At 40.3% G+C, this 21652-nt stretch overlaps 3 long non-coding RNA genes across 3 annotated transcripts; 2 read left to right on the top strand and 1 right to left on the bottom strand.

The window, feature by feature from the left end:
- Positions 1 to 8549: 8549 nt before the first annotated feature.
- Positions 8550 to 12516, bottom strand: LOC139562218 (uncharacterized). Its single transcript, XR_011672314.1, has 3 exons — positions 10548 to 12516; positions 9019 to 10446; positions 8550 to 8915 (listed from the first exon to the last, which is right to left on the bottom strand). It is a non-coding gene; the product is annotated as an uncharacterized lncRNA (long non-coding RNA).
- Positions 12517 to 17213: 4697 nt separating this feature from the next.
- On the top strand, positions 17214 to 20176 carry LOC139562220 (uncharacterized). Its single transcript, XR_011672315.1, has 2 exons — positions 17214 to 19119; positions 19221 to 20176. It is a non-coding gene; the product is annotated as an uncharacterized lncRNA (long non-coding RNA).
- Positions 20177 to 20456: 280 nt separating this feature from the next.
- On the top strand, positions 20457 to 21129 carry LOC139562221 (uncharacterized). Its single transcript, XR_011672316.1, has 2 exons — positions 20457 to 20660; positions 20764 to 21129. It is a non-coding gene; the product is annotated as an uncharacterized lncRNA (long non-coding RNA).
- Positions 21130 to 21652: the final 523 nt, after the last annotated feature.

Genomic DNA, 21652 nt, shown 5'->3' on the forward strand with positions numbered 1-21652 from the left:
TTCCCATTTTTAAGGTGGCTGGAGCTGAGTCAGTTTGTTGGCAGCGGCCGCTAAATGTTAGTGGTGGCTGTTTAACAGTCTGATGGCCTTGAGATAGAAGCTGTTTTTCAGTCTCTCGGTCCCTGCTTGGATGCACCTGTACTGACCTCGCCTTCTGGATGATAGCGGGGTGAACAGGTAGTGGCTTGGGTGGTTGTTGTCCTTGATGATCTTTATGGCCTTCCTGTGACATCGGGTGGTGTAGGTGTCCTGGAGGGCAGGTAGTTTGCCCCGGGTGATGCGTTCTGCCGACCTCACTACCCTCTGGAGAGCCTTACGGTTGTGTGCGGAGCAGTTGCCGTACCAGGCGGTGATACAGCCCGACAGGATGCTCTCGATTGTGCATCTGTAGAAGTTTGTGAGTGCTTTTGGTGACAAGCCGAATTTCTTCAGCCTCCTGAGGTTGAAGAGGCGCTGCTGCGCCTTCTTCACAACGCTGTCTGTGTGGGTGGACCAATTCAGTTTGTCCGTGATGTGTACACCGAGGAACTTAAAACTTTCCACCTTCTCCACTACTGACCCGTCGATGTGGATAGGGGGGAGCTCCCTCTGCTGTTTCCTGAAGTCCACAATCATCTCCTTTGTTTTGTTGACGTTGAGTGTGAGGTTATTTTCCTGACACCACACTCCGAGGGCCCTCACCTCCTCCCTGTAGGCCGTCTCGTCGTTGTTGGTAATCAAGCCTACCACTGTAGTGTCGTCCGCAAACTTGATGATTGAGTTGGAGGCGTGCATGGCCACGCAGTCGTGGGTGAACAGGGAGTACAGGAGAGGGCTCAGAACGCACCCTTGTGGGGCCCCAGTGTTGAGGATCAGCGGGGTGGAGATGTTGTTACCTACCCTCACCACCTGGGGGCGGCCCGTCAGGAAGTCCAGGACCCAGTTGCACAGGGCGGGGTCGAGGCCCAGGGTCTCGAGCTTGATGACGAGTTTGGAGGGTACTATGGTGTTAAATGCTGAGCTGTAGTCGATGAACAGCATTCTCACATAGGTATTCCTCTTGTCCAGATGGGTTAGGGCAGTGTGCAGTGTGGTTGCGATTGCGTCGTCTGTGGACCTATTGGGTCGGTAAGCAAATTGGAGTGGGTCTAGGGTGTCCGGTAGGGTGGAGGTGATATGGTCCTTGACTAGTCTCTCAAAGCACTTCATGATGACGGAAGTGAGTGCTACGGGGCGGTAGTCGTTTAGCTCAGTTACCTTAGCTTTCTTGGGAACAGGAACAATGGTGGCCCTCTTGAAGCATGTGGGAACAGCAGACTGGGCTAAGGATTGATTGAATATGTCCGTAAACACACCAGCCAGCTGGTCTGCGCATGCTCTGAGGACGCGGCTGGGAATGCCGTCTGGGCCTGCAGCCTTGCGAGGGTTAACACGTTTAAATGTTTTACTCACCTCGGCTGCAGTGAAGGAGAGCCCGCAGGTTTTGGTAGTGGGCCGTGTCAGTGGCACTGTATTATCCTCAAAGCGGGCAAAAAAGGTATTTAGCCTGTCTGGGAGCAAGACATCCTGATCCGCGACGGGGCTGCTTTTCTTTTTGTAATCCGTGATAGACTGTAGACCCTGCCACATACCCCTTGTGTCTGAGCTGTTGAATTGCGATTCAATTTTGTCTCTGTACTGGGACTTAGCCTGTTTGATAGCCTTGCGGAGAGAATAGCTACACTGTGTGTATTCGGTCATGTTTCCGGTCACCTTGCCCTGGTTAAAAGCAGTGGTTCGCGCTTTCAGTTTCACGCGAATGCTGCCGTTAATCCACGGTTTCTGGTTTGGGAATGTTTTAATCGTTGCTCTGGGTACGACATCGTCAATGCACTTCCTAATGAACTCGCTCACCGAATCTGCATATTCATCATTGTTGTTGTTGGACGCCGTGCGGAACATATTCCAATCCGCGTGATCAAAGCAGTCTTGAAGCGTGGATTCAGATTGGTCGGACCAGCGTTGAACAGACCTGAGCGCGGGAGCTTGTAGTTTTAATTTCTGTTTGTAGGCTGGAATCAACAAAATGGAGTCGTGGTCAGCTTTTCCGAAAGGAGGGCGGGGGAGGGCCTTATATGCGTCGCGGAAGTTAGTATAACAATGGTCCAGAGTTCTGCCAGCCCTGGTCGGACAATCGATGTGCTGATAGAATTTAGGGAGTTTTGTTTTTAGATTAGCCTTGTTAAAATCCCCAGCTACGATGAATGCAGCCTCAGGGTGTGTGGTTTCCAGTTTACAGAGAGTCAGATAGAGTTCGTTCAGGGCCATCGATGTGTCTGCTTGGGGGGGAATATATACGGCTGTGATTATGACCGAAGTGAATTCCCTTGGTAGATAATGCGGTCTACATTTGATTGTGAGGAGTTCTAGATCAGGTGAACAGAATGACTTTAGTTCCTGAGTGTTGTTATGATGGTCACACCACGTCTCGTTAATCATGAGGCATACCCCCCCGCCCCTCTTCTTACCAGAAAGATGTATGTTTCTGTCTGCGCGATGCGTGAAGAAACCAGCTGGCTGCACCGACTCCGTTAGCGTCTTTTCAGTTAGCCATGTTTCCGTGAAGCAGAGCACGTTGCAATCCCTGATGTCTCTCTCGAATGTTACCCGTGCTCGGATTTCATCGACCTTATTCTCAAGAGACTGGACATTGGCGAGTAGTATGCTAGGGAGTGGAGCGCGATGTGCTCGTCTCCGAAGCCTGACCAGGAGACCGCTACGTTTGCCCCTTTTTCGGCGTCGTGTAGCTTCGCCGGCTGGGATCAGGTCCATTGTATTGGGTGGAAGGCAAGACACTGGATCCGTTTCGGGAAAGTCATATTCCTGGTAGGAAGGGTGGTTAGTTGACGTTAATCGTATATTCAGTAGTTCCTCCCGGCTGTATGTAATGAAACTTAAGATCACCCGGGGTACCAATGTAAGAAATAACACATAGAAAAACAAAATACTGCATATTTTCCAAGGAACGCGAAGCGAGGCAGCCATCCTGTTCGGCGCCGGAAGTTGTACGTACCCTACAGGTATGTACCTGTAGACTTTCCATCACTATGAAGAAAAACAACGTACAATACCACCACAAACTACTTCCCGCGACGGCTATGTTGATAATAGCTAGCTTGAAATGAAGGTAAGTAAAATGATTCAAATTTAAGTTAAAATCTTTCTCCATGCAGTCTAGCTTACTTTTTTAAAAACTACACTAAACCTGAGTAAACCACTACTAGATGTGGAAATTATAATTTCACATTTCAAGGCAAGAAAATAACATGGCTGCTATTTGAATAATGTGTTAAATTACGGGTAACTGCCAAAATAAAGGAAACACCAACAAAGCGTCTTAATAGGGTGTTGGGCCACCACAAGGTGCCAGAACAGCTTCAATGCGCCTTCGCATAGATTCTGTCTGGAACTCTATTAGCGGGATGTGACGCCATTCTTCCATGAGAAATTCCATAATTTGGTGTTGTTAAACGCCGTCTCAGGCACAGCTTTAGAATCTCCCATAAGTTTTCAATTGGGTTGAGATTTGGTGATTGACACTTTAAAACTCCCTGTGCGCCTTTGAGACCCCTCTTTCAAATTCACTGATCTCTTCTTCTAGCCATGGTAGCCAAAATAATGGGCAACTAGGCATTTGTATACATGACCTAAGAATGATGGGATGTTAATTGTTTAATTCACTCAGGCACCACACCTGTGTGGACAGCCTGGTCTCAGATAACTAGTAACATAGTAAATGTAAATCCAGGACACAAATTAGTATGATTGTTACTTTTGGTATGCTACATAAGACAGAAGGTTACTTAAGGCACAAACAAAAGGAGGGTGGTCGCAGTGGATGGGTGGGCATATAACGCAAATGTCTAGCAACCCAGAGGTTTGCATGTTCAAATCTCATCACAGACAACTTTACGATTTTAGTTAATTAGCAATAACTTTTTAGCTACTTTGCAAATAAACTGAACAAAAATATAAAACGCAACGTGAAGGGTTGGTCCCATGTTTCATGAGCTGAAATGAATCCCAGAAATTTTCCGTAGACACAAAAAGATAATATCTCAAATTTTGTGCACAAATTTGTTTACATTCCTGTTAGTGAGCATTTCTCCTTTGCCAAGATAATCCATCCACCTGACAGCTGTGGCATATCAAGAAGCTGATTTAAAAGCATGATCATTACACAGGTGCACCTAGTGATGGGGACAATAAATGGCCACTTTAAAATGCAGTTTTGTCACAACACAATGCCACAGATATTTCAAGTTGAGGGGGAGTGAAATTGGCATGCTGACTGCAGGAATGTCCACCAGAGCTGTTGCCAGAGAATTTAATGTTGATTTATTTCTCTACCATAAATGCCTCCAACGTCATTTTAGACAATTTGGCAGTACGTCCAACCGGCGCCACAACCGCAGACCACACCAGCCCAGGACCTCCATAGCCGGCTGCGTCACCTGTGGGATCTTCTGAGACCAGCCACCCAGACAGCTGATGAAACTGAGGGGTATTCCTGTAATAAAGCCCTTTTGTGAGGAAAAACTAATTTTGATTGGCTGGGCCTGGCTTCCCACTGGGGGGCTTATGCCCTCCCGGGCCCACCTATGGCTGCACCCCTGCCCATTCATGTAAAAGCCATAGAAAAGGCCTAATTAATTCATTTCAATCGATTGATTTCCTTATATGAACTGTAATCCAGTAAAATTGTTGTTGCACATATTTTTGTTCAATATATGTATAATTATTTAAGATACTGTAGATGTGAGCAAAAATGTGTAAGTAGAAGTATTGTTATTCATTAATTTACTTCAATCAGGGTATAGAGAAAATGAAAATAATAAGGGATTAGAATTTATGCTAACAATGAAATTGATAGAACCTATAATATTAAAGCTGATCTACCCCCCCACACCCAATAAATGTTTAATAAAAAGGCCCACCCATTTCTGCGCCCCTGCCCAGTCATGTGACATCCACAGATTAGGGCCTAATGAATTTATTTCAATTGATTGATTTTCTTATATGAACTATAACTCAAAATCTTTGAAATTGTTGCATATTGCATTTATATTTTAGTTCAGTAGTCTAAACATGTTAGCTAGTCCTTCCCCTAGACCTTACCGAGGTAAAGACAGTTTCAGGTTGGATATTCGCCTGTAGTTTTCCTTACGTCCACCAATAGCAGTTAGGGACCATCAACATAGTGACAAATACATTTTTTCACATTTCAATAGCTCTTTAACCATTACACCTAAAGCTTTCAAAACTGGTTGTAGCTAACCCCATGGCATAGACACACATTGCACACCCTTTAGTTTGTACATTTTTAACTCACAAGATTTAAAAATAATCTTTCAAAATGTAGAATTTCAATAGCTCCTTGGTCATCTGACCTAGTGACTTCAAACAAGGTTCAGAATGTCCACTCAGTGGGCCTACACATTGCATACCCTTTAGTTTGTCCATTTTCATCTCACATGGTTTTCCATGAATTTTTTTAAATGTAGAATTTCAATAGCTCCTTGGTCATGTGACCTAATGTCCACTGACTACCCTTCTATATTGCACACTCTTGTTTGTGTACTGTAAAATCACGCGGTGTAACGTACATTTTTCATAGTTTTGAATTTCAATAGCTCCTTGGTCATGTAAATTACACACCTAAGAAGCGTGCAGTGGATATACACCCATATTAGATAACCTCTAGTTATGTATCTTCTATATTGTTGTACATTATTATTAGTTTGACAATTAGGGGGTTCAGTCCAGTGTTGTTTACCCTTTTCTTTAATATATATCTATAATAATTGTTAGTTCTAAATATTTTCCTTTTCCTTCTTATTTTCCCTGCAGCAAACTTTGTGGAAATTAATATTGTCATTCTCAAAACTTTTGGCCACGACTGTAGAGCGTTTGTAGACTTTTAAGAAAAAAATATTAAGTGACAGTTTCATCAGTACATGCTTAAAGAAAGTCATATCACAAAGATCACAGATGACAGTGCCCACCAAATCTATGACAATAGAGAACGAATTGTAAGCACCAAAGTGTGTTAAAGTGTGTTTGTCAAAATAATATCTGAAAATGTCAGTTGTTGAACATAATTCTTGTACTTGCAATAGCAATTTATGATATATGCAGTTGAGGAATATTCCATGTACCAACACTACATGTAGGACTGACATTCCCACAGAGTATTTTTTATTTCACCTTTATTCAACCAGATAAGCCAGTTGAGAACAAGTTCTCGTTTACAACTGCGACCTGGCCAAGATAAAGCAAAGCAGTGTGACACAAACAACACAAAGTTACACATGGAATAAATAAATGTACAGTCAATAACACAATACAAAAGTCTATATACAGTGTGTGCAAATTAAGTAAGATTAGGAAGGTAAGGCAATAAAAAGGCCGTAGTTTGCGTAGAGGTGGATCAGAGAATCACAAGCCGCAAGAGCTACATCATTGATGTATACAGAGAAGAGAGTCGGCCCGAGAATTGAACCCTGTGGCATCCCCATAGAGACTCGCAGAGGTCCGGACAACAGGCCCTCCCATTTGACACACTGAACTCTAGCTGAGAAGTAGTTGGTGAACCAGGCGAGACAGTCATTTGAGAAACCAAGGCTGTTCAGTCTGCCGACAAGAATGCTGTGATTGTCAGAGTCAAAAGCCTTGGCCAGGTCGATGGATACGGCTGCACAGTATCGTCTTTTGTCGATGGCGATTATGATATCGTTTAAGACCTTGAGCGTGGCTGAGGTGCACGCATGACCAGCTTGGAAACCAGGTTGCATAGCGGAGAAGGTACGGTGGGATTCGAAATGGTCGGTGATCTGTTTGTTAACTTGGCTTTCGAAGACCTTAGAAAGGCAGGGTAGGATAGATATAGGTCTGTAACAGTTTGGGTCTAGAGTGTCTCCCCCTTTGAAGAGGGGCATGACCGCGGCAGCTTTCCAATCTTTGGGGATCTCAGACGGTACGAAAGAGAGGTTGAGCAGGCTAGTAATAGGGGTTGCAACAATTGCGGCGGATAATTTTTGAAAGAGAGGGTCCAGATTGTCTAGCCCAGCTGATTTGTAGGGGTCCAGATTTTGCAATTCTTTCAGAACATCAGCTATCTGGATTTGGGTGAAGGAGAAATGGGGGAGGTTTGGGCAAGTTGCTGTTGGTGGCGCAGAGCTGTTGACCGGGGTAGGGGTAGCCAGGTGGAAACCAAGCCCAGCTTAGAAAAATGCTTATTGAAATTCTCGATAATTGTAGATTTATCGGTGGTGACAGTGTTTCCTAGCCTCAGTGCAGTGGGCAGCTGGGAGGTGCTGCTCTTATTCTCCATGGACTTTACAGTGTCCCAGAACTTTTTGGAGTTTGTGCTACAGGATGTAAATTTCTGTTTGAAAAAGCTAGCCTTAGCTTTCCTAACTGCCTGGTTATATTGGTTCCTAACTTCCCTGAAAAGTTGCATATCGCGGGGGCTATTCGATGCTAATGCAGTACGCCACAGGATGTTTTTGTGCTGGTCAAGGGCAGTCAGGTCTGGAGTGAACCAAGGGCTATATCTGTTCCTGGTTCTACATTTTTTGAATGGGGCATGCTTATTTAAGATGGTGAAGAAAGCACTTTTAAAGAATAACCAGGCATCCTCTACTGATGGAATGAGGTCAATATCCTTCCAGGATACCCGGGCCAGGTCGATTAGATAGGCCTGCTCGCTGAAGTGTTTTAGGGAGCGTTTGACTGTGATGAGGGGTGGTCGTTTGACCGCGGACCCATTACGGATGCAGGCAATGAGGCAGTGATCGCTGAGATACTGGTTGAAGACAGCAGAGGTGTATTTAGAGGACAGGTTGGTCAGGATGATATCTGTGAGGGTGCCCGAGTTTACGGATTTGGGGTTGTACCTGGTAGGTTCATTGATAATTTGTGTGAGATTGAGGGCATCTAGCTTAGATTGTAGGACGGCCGGGGTGTTAAGCATGTCCCAGTTTAGGTCAGAGAGATTAAAGTAGATGTGACGTGTCAAAATTTTGATTGATGACCCTATGTGAACTCTATGTGAACTCTATGTGAACCCTATGTAGTGATGACGTGTGCATGTCTTCTGGTCAGGCAAGCCTGGTTAGGTGGGGGCTATGGGGTGAGTAAGGGTCCATTTGACAGGCCGTTAATGATTGATGACCCAAGCCTGATTTATGACCCTATGTAATGATTTATGACCCTATGTCATGTAGAAGGGTGCATGCCCAGGGGGGTTGGTGGGGTTGAGTAAGTGACCATGTGTCAGGTCAACCTGTTACTGTTTCTCACGGTTTGGGTTGGTTAATGCCCCTTATAAAGCCGCTGAACAATTCCTGTTTAAGAGTGCACAAGATAACCCCCTGAATATTAAACAAAAATGACACCTATGCCAATTTTAGGGATGTTATGCTCGGCTTGTCATGAACTCGTTAGTTTGTTCACTCTTAGCGCAGTCTGTCCCTCAGGGAAAAACATTTCTAGGTGGGCTTAAACAAATCTACAGTGAAACAAAAGTGTACATTTTACACATATGTTTATTGACTTTTAAAAAGAACACAGTAACATGACAGATATAGTGGAGATGCATGCTACACAAATCTGCTAGTGGATATTCAATGTACAACAATAGTCTTAGGTAACAAGCAATACGTGTTAAATATGAGCCACAGTCAATCATGACAGCCTCTTTAGGAAAGGCCTTTACTTATGACTTAAACAGATTATTTTTCTACCCATCTTATTCATTAAAGCTGGGGGCATACCCCAGGATTTACATGCCGGACGGATTAGCTACCCATGTAGGGAAAACTTACGGAGCTTTGAGGGAGTGTGCAAGCGTCTTAGCGATCGGATAATGGTCAGGGCTAACCAGACCTCTGGATCTGTAAGAAAGGCATCGTAAAAGACCTTAATAATGTAAGGCTATAAACTGTATGTACTAAATATTTTGAATGAAATAAAATGGTTTTAAAAGCAGAATCTCACCATGTCAGGAACTCTTTAGTTTGTTCACTCTTAGCGCAGTCTGTCCCTGAGAAAAGAAAAAAAACTTGCGGAATGCGCGCGCGTGTGTGTGCGTGCGTGTGCTGTAGTGGATGTGTGTGTGTTTCAAAAAACAGAGAAAAAGGGGTGGGGTGTGTGTTCAAAAATGCCCATGCATCTGCGCTCAAGGCTCTCTCTCTCTCTCTCTCTCTCTCTCTCTCAGTAAATGTTTTATCAACAGTTATAGAAATATTAAACAAGCCTTAGTTCAAAACATAATTTAGGTTTTAGGGTCTAATGTAGCAAGCAATACGTGTCAAATAGGGGCCACAGTCAATCATGACAGCCTCTTTATGAAAGGCCTTTACTTATGACTTAAACAGATTCATTTTCTACACATCTTATTCATTAATGCTGTAGGATAAATCAGGTGTTTCTAGGTGGGCTTAAACAAATCTACAGTGAAACAAAAGTGTACATTTTACACATATGTTTATTGACTTTTAAAAAGACCACAGTAACATGACAGATATAGTGGAGATGCATGCTACACAAATCTGCTAGTGGATATTCAATGTACAACAGGGGTCTTCTGTAACAAGCAATACGTGTTAAATATGGGGCCACAGTCAATCATGACAGCCTCTTTAGGAAAGGCCTTTACTTATGACATAAACAGAATAATTTTCTACACAGCTTATTCATTAATGCTGTGGGATAAATCAGGTGTTTCTAGGTGGGCTTAAACAAATCTACAGTGAAACAAAAGTGTACATTTTACACATATGTTTATTGACTTTTAAAAAGACCACAGGAACATGACCGATATAGTCGAGATGCATGCTACACAAATCTGCTAGTGGATATTCAATGTACAACAATAGTCTTAGGTAACAAGCAAAACGTGTTAAATAAGGGCCACAGTCAATCATGACAGCCTCTTTATGAAAGGCCTTTACTTATGACTTAAACAGATTCATTTTCTACCCATCTTATTCATTAATGCTGTGGGATAAATCAGGTGTTTCTAGGTGGGCTTAAACAAATCTACAGTGAAACAAAAGTGTACATTTTACACATATGTTTATTGACTTTTTAAAAAACCACAGGAACATGACCGATATAGTGGAGATGCATGCTACACAAATCTGCTAGGGGATATTCAATGTACAACAATAGTCTTAGGTAACAAGCAATACGGGTTAAATAAGGCCCACAGTCAATCATGACAGCCTCTTTATGAAAGGCCTTTACTTATGACTTAAACAGATTCATTTTATACCCATCTTATTCATTAATGCTGTGGGCATACCCCAGGATTTACATGCCGGACGGATTATCTACCCATGGAGGGAAAACTTACGGAGCTTTGAGGGAGTGTGCAAGCGTTTTAGCGATCGGATAATGGTCAGGGCTAACCAGGACCTATATCTGTAAGAAAGGCATAGTAAAATACATTAATTATGAAAGGCTATAAACTGTATGTACTAAATATTGTGAATTAAATAAATGGTTTTAAAATTGTATCTCACCTTTTAACGATAGGAATAAGTCCTTTCCATCTATCACCAAGCATGCCCCCGGAGAAAAAAACTTGCGGAAAAAAGCCATGTGCGCGCGTATGTGTGTGCGGGAGTGTGCTGTAGTGGCTGTGTGTGTGTGTGTTTCAAAAACAGAAAAAGGGGCGGGGTGTGTGTTCAAACGACCCCCATGCATCTGCGCTCAAGGCTCTCTCTCTCTCTCTCTCTCTCTCTCTCTCTATGCCGGGGGTCGTTTGAAACCAAGGTTTACACTATCCTGCAAAACAGATGCCTACCCCCCAACAAAAATATTATGTCTTACGCCTCCTAAACACGAAGGCCTTTCAAAAACTATTTTTTTAGGTGGGCTAAAAAGTCATTCATCCCAGCGATGTCGAGACCTCCCCAACCCCAGCATCTAGGTGCTAGCACCCCGGAGATTTTAGAATATCCAAAAGGATCCTAATGTTTAGACACCCCCAATCCCATGTGTTTGAAAAAAATTGCAGAGTAATCAAATATACCGGATAGCGCCCGAAAAAAAGAAAAAAAAAACCCGTCACCCCCTGCTTTGTAAACTCATTCCGTACTATCACTACTTTTGAGCCAAGGCCGCAAACTTCTCAACGAGTCTAGTGAAACAGATAGTTTCCCACTCTGTTCGCATCGTTTTAGTGCAGTTCGTGAAAACGTATATATTAGATTTGGGATGCGGGGACTTGTTTGAACATTAATGATATTATTGTAATATTAAACAGGAGTTATAGGTGTTTTAAAACGATGACCAAAATTATTATTTTATTTAAGTCAAATGCACATATTCATGTAATTTAAAACGTTCGCAGGATATGCAACATTAAACCAACTGCATTCCGGGGATAAATGATATGGAACCGCCTTCATTAGAATGGAATTCCGAAGAGCAACGGAGGGACACAGAATTTTACGAGATATCTATATGTCAACTGTATGTATTTTTTATGATAAAATGTACACCCGACATCGAAAATCAGACAACCCTGGAAGACATGATCGAAACGGAAGGGGTACCCCCGGAACATGAAGAGTAAAACATTGAATTCGGACGATTTCCCCGCTTCAAATGACATTTCAGAGGTCTCTGATTTGCGGTTGTTTGTGATGGGCAGAAAACAGGTTAAGGAAAACTCTGAGCCTGAAACAACATTCAGTCATGCTATTCTAAAACAGGAAGACAACGATTTTTACAGATATTCAGAAACAGATGGACAATAATTATCATTATAATTTGTTTTTTTAAATATATATTTTTTTTTAGGCCATATGTTAAATGGACGTATTCTTATAAGTTAAAATGTATCTATTTCGTATAAATACATGTTAACATTATCTAACGTCTGTATGATACCCAGAGGCTACAGGGCATAATGGATTGGGAACAGACAGATTTAGACGGGGATTCTCAGAAGCAAACTACGTCCGGTCCTTTACGTGCCCCCTTCACTAATACACTATTTTCGGCGTAAATCCCCCCACCCGACTACGGAAGAGCAGATGAAACAGAGACAATTCTGCGGGCTTGTACTGAAGGCCTTAACCTAGCTCCAAACACAAGCCAGCAGACCAGGACAGATAAAACGATAGACGTTGAATCTTTCCTTCCTCATGGAACTTTTTTGAAGGGGAGTTGAATATTAGAGGTGATGTTTGTATATATATATATATTATCTAAGAATGATTGGTATTAATTCTAGGCCTTTACATGTATGTTTTTAAAAATGAAGGCTATTTATACAATGAAACATTGTTTTTATTCATACTGTTTGTAAACAATAGCTTCTGCCCCCTCGGGGTCTACTTGAACCGCTTATTAAATCAGACCTCTCAGACCAGAAAGTATGATTAGAAACCATGGCCAACTATATTCAATCTGTGATTAGAAGCGATAATTAGAAGCTATGACAGAACTATGATCAAACTATGATAATAAACTATGAACAACTATGAAGACAGGGCTGTATGTGTGTGAATGATGAGCTATTATTTAAGGGTGTAATATTACTCTCTCTCTCTCTCTCTGCCAGGCTATGAAAAAGACAAGAGAAAGGACAGGGACTCCAGAATGTTGATAGGTCTTAGATTTTTATAGACAGGGTATCTGTAAAACACAATGTGACAACTAATGAAGATGCAAAAAGGGGTTTTCAGGAATATATTTGGTTGACAGATTTGTATTATTATAAAAAGTAATATAAAAATGATTAGAATCTTTAGTATTATTATGTTACATGCGAGACATACCCAGAAATGTCAGCGTAGACAACTTACAAGAATGTGTTTACCAGGCCGTGATGAAAACCTTTTAAAGGAGCTTTAATTCAAACATGCAAAGATATATATATGATACAATTACCAACGTTAAAAACTGTTGTTACAATATCACAAATAATGTTTCTCGGACTAACACACTGTAGAGTTTCCTATATACTAAAGAACAATCACTAAGACAAAACACAAAAAGTTGTAATACAATCAGTATACAGGGCATTCTATAGGGAATACAGGTACATTTTGAAAGATTATGATGTTGATGTGATTTAAAAAAAAAAAAACATTTCTCAATTTAGGATAATACGGTTTATTTGATACTTTACTTAAATTGTATTATTTATCTTGCCTCATACCAGGCTAATACACTACCAAGCCATGCAAACAGCTAGGGAATTAACCCAGAACAGTTGTGGGTCTTTTTATTTTTATTTATTTATTTTTTTTGGAACAATAAATGATCAAGAATACCAATAGGCGTGATCTGATCCTCAAACCTATCACGACATCCTATAATGCACAGACATATGCAAAACCATACAACTCTGACAAGAAAACAATGAAAATCTTAACATGACTACAAGCCCTGCCATTATTTTTTAGTTACCATCCACCCAATGGTTGAATTTGGTACTTTTTCTATGTAGATGCACCGAGCCTCCAAGTGGCTGGAGACATACAACAGGCTAAAATAAAATGACCCAGTATGTGAAAAGCTGGGGGTCAAATGTATTTTTTATGTTTGGTTTTTGTTACAACCAACAGGGCTTCCTAACATTCGACATAACTAGTAAGCCTTACGCGGGAGATTAGTACTCATAAGTAATAGGGGGTAAGAAAGATCATAAAGGTCATTTCATATTTCGGTTTAGGGGATTAATAACTTTAGGGAAAACAATATTCACACTATGGGGATTATAAACATGGTAGAGAGCCATCACATCATGATGTAACAGGGATGAGTGGCGATTCAAAGTACAACAGGAGTCTTCTGGAAACTGCAATACGTGTTAAATATGTTTTACATACAGCCAAGACTGAGTGGTTTCACAAACTCCCTTTAAAGGTTTTGTAAGAAAGTTGTAACAGGCCTCATTCACCAGTCTAGAGATTAACCTAGAGACACCAAAAACATCAACGTTTAGAGCAGCTTGGAGATTATTCCCCATGTAAGGTGGGCAAAGAGCTGATTTACCTAACCCTGTACATACCAAAGGAATTTCCAGAGTTAGCAAACCCTGACACTGGGTATGATAACTCTGACTCGTATGTCTAAGGATTATTGTAGATGTTTACACCTGAGGGAGTTTACAGTAGGTCACTTAGATGTATAAAGGCAAAGAGAGCACCAAATTTACCTACGTGACCTCAAAGGACAGCCTACTTTATAATAGAGAATGCAGGGCTGTGTACTGAACATGTACCCCTTATAAAACATAGCGATCTAAGGTCAAATGTATCTAAAGTTTTTAATGAAGTGGCCGCTGCATTTAATTTAGATTACTTCAACATAGTCTAGAACCAGTAAGACCATTGATTGAATGATCTGCTTTGTGCTATTGAGCAAGAGGCCTGACCCATTTCTATGTATAATACTTAGTTTTTACACGTATTCTATAATGATTGAAAGTCAATAAAGATTTGATGCAAAATAATGAAAGCATAATGTAGTTCATTCTGTGCTGTTCTACATTGTGGTGGGACAAACTTATGTTTTCCTGGAAGGGTAGGCTTTCATGAATGGGGTCAAAATAAAATATGCTAGAAGCGATAGAACCATGGATGTATTTCCCTGAAACCAAGTGTGAATATCATTGGTAACTCACGTATCATGGTCCAACGATAGGTGTTTCATTCTGTGGACTGAAAATAATTCTAATGATTGAAGTGTATGTACCTAATATGTTGTACTAGTATATACGTTAAGGTGACTTAAAAAAATAAAATAAAAAACATATTTATGTGTTAGTTCATTAAGAAGCTGAATATAAAATTATAATGCTGCTTCTTAGTGAACTAACACATAAATATGTTTTTATTTTATTTTTTTAAGTCACCTTAACGTATATACTAGTACAACATATTAGGTACATACACTTCAATCATTAGAATTATTTTCAGTCCACAGAATGAAACACCTATCGTTGGACCATGATACGTGAGTTACCAATGATATTCACACTTGGTTTCAGGGAAATACATCCATGGTTCTATCGCTTCTAGCATATTTTATTTTGACCCCATTCATGAAAGCCTACCCTTCCAGGAAAACATAAGTTTGTCCCACCACAATGTAGAACAGCACAGAATGAACTACATTATGCTTTCATTATTTTGCATCAAATCTTTATTGACTTTCAATCATTATAGAATACGTGTAAAAACTAAGTATTATACATAGAAATGGGTCAGGCCTCTTGCTCAATAGCACAAAGCAGATCATTCAATCAATGGTCTTACTGTTTCTAGACTATGTTGAAGTAATCTAAATTAAATGCAGCGGCCACTTCATTAAAAACTTTAGATACATTTGACCTTAGATCGCTATGTTTTATAAGGGGTACATGTTCAGTACACAGCCCTGCATTCTCTATTATAAAGTAGGCTGTCCTTTGAGGTCACGTAGGTAAATTTGGTGCTCTCTTTGCCTTTATACATCTAAGTGACCTACTGTAAACTCCCTCAGGTGTAAACATCTACAATAATCCTTAGACATACGAGTCAGAGTTATCATACCCAGTGTCAGGGTTTGCTAACTCTGGAAATTCCTTTGGTATGTACAGGGTTAGGTAAATCAGCTCTTTGCCCACCTTACATGGGGAATAATCTCCAAGCTGCTCTAAACGTTGATGTTTTTGGTGTCTCTAGGTTAATCTCTAGACTGGTGAATGAGGCCTGTTACAACTTTCTTACAAAACCTTTAAAGGGAGTTTGTGAAACCACTCAGTCTTGGCTGTATGTAAAACATATTTAACACGTATTGCAGTTTCCAGAAGACTCCTGTTGTACTTTGAATCGCCACTCATCCCTGTTACATCATGATGTGATGGCTCTCTACCATGTTTATAATCCCCATAGTGTGAATATTGTTTTCCCTAAAGTTATTAATCCCCTAAACCGAAATATGAAATGACCTTTATGATCTTTCTTACCCCCTATTACTTATGAGTACTAATCTCCCGCGTAAGGCTTACTAGTTATGTCGAATGTTAGGAAGCCCTGTTGGTTGTAACAAAAACCAAACATAAAAAATACATTTGACCCCCAGCTTTTCACATACTGGGTCATTTTATTTTAGCCTGTTGTATGTCTCCAGCCACTTGGAGGCTCGGTGCATCTACATAGAAAAAGTACCAAATTCAACCATTGGGTGGATGGTAACTAAAAAATAATGGCAGGGCTTGTAGTCATGTTAAGATTTTCATTGTTTTCTTGTCAGAGTTGTATGGTTTTGCATATGTCTGTGCATTATAGGATGTCGTGATAGGTTTGAGGATCAGATCACGCCTATTGGTATTCTTGATCATTTATTGTTCCAAAAAAAATTAAAAAATAAAAATAAAAAGACCCACAACTGTTCTGGGTTAATTCCCTAGCTGTTTGCATGGCTTGGTAGTGTATTAGCCTGGTATGAGGCAAGATAAATAATACAATTTAAGTAAAGTATCAAATAAACCGTATTATCCTAAATTGAGAAATGATTTTTTTTTTTTTAATCACATCAACATCATAATCTTTCAAAATGTACCTGTATTCCCTATAGAATGCCCTGTATACTGATTGTATTACAACTTTTTGTGTTTTGTCTTAGTGATTGTTCTTTAGTATATAGGAAACTCTACAGTGTGTTAGTCCGAGAAACATTATTTGTGATATTGTAACAACAGTTTTTAACGTTGGTAATTGTATCATATATATATCTTTGCATGTTTGAATTAAAGCTCCTTTAAAAGGTTTTCATCACGGCCTGGTAAACACATTCTTGTAAGTTGTCTACGCTGACATTTCTGGGTATGTCTCGCATGTAACATAATAATACTAAAGATTCTAATCATTTTTATATTACTTTTTATAATAATACAAATCTGTCAACCAAATATATTCCTGAAAACCCCTTTTTGCATCTTCATTAGTTGTCACATTGTGTTTTACAGATACCCTGTCTATAAAAATCTAAGACCTATCAACATTCTGGAGTCCCTGTCCTTTCTCTTGTCTTTTTCATAGCCTGGCAGAGAGAGAGAGAGAGAGTAATATTACACCCTTAAATAATAGCTCATCATTCACACACATACAGCCCTGTCTTCATAGTTGTTCATAGTTTATTATCATAGTTTGATCATAGTTCTGTCATAGCTTCTAATTATCGCTTCTAATCACAGATTGAATATAGTTGGCCATGGTTTCTAATCATACTTTCTGGTCTGAGAGGTCTGATTTAATAAGCGGTTCAAGTAGACCCCGAGGGGGCAGAAGCTATTGTTTACAAACAGTATGAATAAAAACAATGTTTCATTGTATAAATAGCCTTCATTTTTAAAAACATACATGTAAAGGCCTAGAATTAATACCAATCATTCTTAGATAATATATATATATATACAAACATCACCTCTAATATTCAACTCCCCTTCAAAAAAGTTCCATGAGGAAGGAAAGATTCAACGTCTATCGTTTTATCTGTCCTGGTCTGCTGGCTTGTGTTTGGAGCTAGGTTAAGGCCTTCAGTACAAGCCCGCAGAATTGTCTCTGTTTCATCTGCTCTTCCGTAGTCGGGTGGGGGGATTTACGCCGAAAATAGTGTATTAGTGAAGGGGGCACGTAAAGGACCGGACGTAGTTTGCTTCTGAGAATCCCCGTCTAAATCTGTCTGTTCCCAATCCATTATGCCCTGTAGCCTCTGGGTATCATACAGACGTTAGATAATGTTAACATGTATTTATACGAAATAGATACATTTTAACTTATAAGAATACGTCCATTTAACATATGGCCTAAAAAAAAATATATATTTAAAAAAACAAATTATAATGATAATTATTGTCCATCTGTTTCTGAATATCTGTAAAAATCGTTGTCTTCCTGTTTTAGAATAGCATGACTGAATGTTGTTTCAGGCTCAGAGTTTTCCTTAACCTGTTTTCTGCCCATCACAAACAACCGCAAATCAGAGACCTCTGAAATGTCATTTGAAGCGGGGAAATCGTCCGAATTCAATGTTTTACTCTTCATGTTCCGGGGGTACCCCTTCCGTTTCGATCATGTCTTCCAGGGTTGTCTGATTTTCGATGTCGGGTGTACATTTTATCATAAAAAATACATACAGTTGACATATAGATATCTCGTAAAATTCTGTGTCCCTCCGTTGCTCTTCGGAATTCCATTCTAATGAAGGCGGTTCCATATCATTTATCCCCGGAATGCAGTTGGTTTAATGTTGCATATCCTGCGAACGTTTTAAATTACATGAATATGTGCATTTGACTTAAATAAAATAATAATTTTGGTCATCGTTTTAAAACACCTATAACTCCTGTTTAATATTACAATAATATCATTAATGTTCAAACAAGTCCCCGCATCCCAAATCTAATATATACGTTTTCACGAACTGCACTAAAACGATGCGAACAGAGTGGGAAACTATCTGTTTCACTAGACTCGTTGAGAAGTTTGCGGCCTTGGCTCAAAAGTAGTGATAGTACGGAATGAGTTTACAAAGCAGGGGGTGACGGGTTTTTTTTTTCTTTTTTTCGGGCGCTATCCGGTATATTTGATTACTCTGCAATTTTTTTCAAACACATGGGATTGGGGGTGTCTAAACATTAGGATCCTTTTGGATATTCTAAAATCTCCGGGGTGCTAGCACCTAGATGCTGGGGTTGGGGAGGTCTCGACATCGCTGGGATGAATGACTTTTTAGCCCACCTAAAAAAATAGTTTTTGAAAGGCCTTCGTGTTTAGGAGGCGTAAGACATAATATTTTTGTTGGGGGGTAGGCATCTGTTTTGCAGGATAGTGTAAACCTTGGTTTCAAACGACCCCCGGCATAGAGAGAGAGAGAGAGAGAGAGAGAGAGAGCCTTGAGCGCAGATGCATGGGGGTCGTTTGAACACACACCCCGCCCCTTTTTCTGTTTTTGAAACACACACACACACAGCCACTACAGCACACTCCCGCACACACATACGCGCGCACATGGCTTTTTTCCGCAAGTTTTTTTCTCCGGGGGCATGCTTGGTGATAGATGGAAAGGACTTATTCCTATCGTTAAAAGGTGAGATACAATTTTAAAACCATTTATTTAATTCACAATATTTAGTACATACAGTTTATAGCCTTTCATAATTAATGTATTTTACTATGCCTTTCTTACAGATATAGGTCCTGGTTAGCCCTGACCATTATCCGATCGCTAAAACGCTTGCACACTCCCTCAAAGCTCCGTAAGTTTTCCCTCCATGGGTAGATAATCCGTCCGGCATGTAAATCCTGGGGTATGCCCACAGCATTAATGAATAAGATGGGTATAAAATGAATCTGTTTAAGTCATAAGTAAAGGCCTTTCATAAAGAGGTTGTCATGATTGACTGTGGGCCTTATTTAACCCGTATTGCTTGTTACCTAAGACTATTGTTGTACATTGAATATCCCCTAGCAGATTTGTGTAGCATGCATCTCCACTATATCGGTCATGTTCCTGTGGTTTTTTAAAAAGTCAATAAACATATGTGTAAAATGTACACTTTTGTTTCACTGTAGATTTGTTTAAGCCCACCTAGAAACACCTGATTTATCCCACAGCATTAATGAATAAGATGGGTAGAAAATGAATCTGTTTAAGTCATAAGTAAAGGCCTTTCATAAAGAGGCTGTCATGATTGACTGTGGCCCTTATTTAACACGTTTTGCTTGTTACCTAAGACTATTGTTGTACATTGAATATCCACTAGCAGATTTGTGTAGCATGCATCTCGACTATATCGGTCATGTTCCTGTGGTCTTTTTAAAAGTCAATAAACATATGTGTAAAATGTACACTTTTGTTTCACTGTAGATTTGTTTAAGCCCACCTAGAAACACCTGATTTATCCCACAGCATTAATGAATAAGCTGTGTAGAAAATTATTCTGTTTATGTCATAAGTAAAGGCCTTTCCTAAAGAGGCTGTCATGATTGACTGTGGCCCCATATTTAACACGTATTGCTTGTTACAGAAGACCCCTGTTGTACATTGAATATCCACTAGCAGATTTGTGTAGCATGCATCTCCACTATATCTGTCATGTTACTGTGGTCTTTTTAAAAGTCAATAAACATATGTGTAAAATGTACACTTTTGTTTCACTGTAGATTTGTTTAAGCCCACCTAGAAACACCTGATTTATCCTACAGCATTAATGAATAAGATGTGTAGAAAATGAATCTGTTTAAGTCATAAGTAAAGGCCTTTCATAAAGAGGCTGTCATGATTGACTGTGGCCCCTATTTGACACGTATTGCTTGCTACATTAGACCCTAAAACCTAAATTATGTTTTGAACTAAGGCTTGTTTAATATTTCTATAACTGTTGATAAAACATTTACTGAGAGAGAGAGAGAGAGAGAGAGAGAGAGAGAGAGAGAGAGAGCCTTGAGCGCAGATGCATGGGCATTTTTGAACACACACCCCACCCCTTTTTCTCTGTTTTTTGAAACACACACACATCCACTACAGCACACGCACGCACACACACGCGCGCGCATTCCGCAAGTTTTTTTTCTTTTCTCAGGGACAGACTGCGCTAAGAGTGAACAAACTAAAGAGTTCCTGACATGGTGAGATTCTGCTTTTAAAACCATTTTATTTCATTCAAAATATTTAGTACATACATTTTATAGCCTTACATTATTAAGGTCTTTTACGATGCCTTTCTTACAGATCCAGAGGTCTGGTTAGCCCTGACCATTATCCGATCGCTAAGACGCTTGCACACTCCCTCAAAGCTCCGTAAGTTTTCCCTACATGGGTAGCTAATCCGTCCGGCATGTAAATCCTGGGGTATGCCCCCAGCTTTAATGAATAAGATGGGTAGAAAAATAATCTGTTTAAGTCATAAGTAAAGGCCTTTCCTAAAGAGGCTGTCATGATTGACTGTGGCTCATATTTAACACGTATTGCTTGTTACCTAAGACTATTGTTGTACATTGAATATCCACTAGCAGATTTGTGTAGCATGCATCTCCACTATATCTGTCATGTTACTGTGTTCTTTTTAAAAGTCAATAAACATATGTGTAAAATGTACACTTTTGTTTCACTGTAGATTTGTTTAAGCCCACCTAGAAATGTTTTTCCCTGAGGGACAGACTGCGCTAAGAGTGAACAAACTAACGAGTTCATGACAAGCCGAGCATAACATCCCTAAAATTGGCATAGGTGTCATTTTTGTTTAATATTCAGGGGGTTATCTTGTGCACTCTTAAACAGGAATTGTTCAGCGGCTTTATAAGGGGCATTAACCAACCCAAACCGTGAGAAACAGTAACAGGTTGACCTGACACATGGTCACTTACTCAACCCCACCAACCCCCCTGGGCATGCACCCTTCTACATGACATAGGGTCATAAATCATTACATAGGGTCATAAATCAGGCTTGGGTCATCAATCATTAACGGCCTGTCAAATGGACCCTTACTCACCCCATAGCCCCCACCTAACCAGGCTTGCCTGACCAGAAGACATGCACACGTCATCACTACATAGGGTTCACATAGAGTTCACATAGAGTTCACATAGGGTCATCAATCAAAATTTTGACACGTCAC

Source organism: Salvelinus alpinus, chromosome 32, assembly GCF_045679555.1.
Source record: "Salvelinus alpinus chromosome 32, SLU_Salpinus.1, whole genome shotgun sequence".
Taxonomy (NCBI): Eukaryota; Metazoa; Chordata; class Actinopteri; order Salmoniformes; family Salmonidae; genus Salvelinus; species Salvelinus alpinus.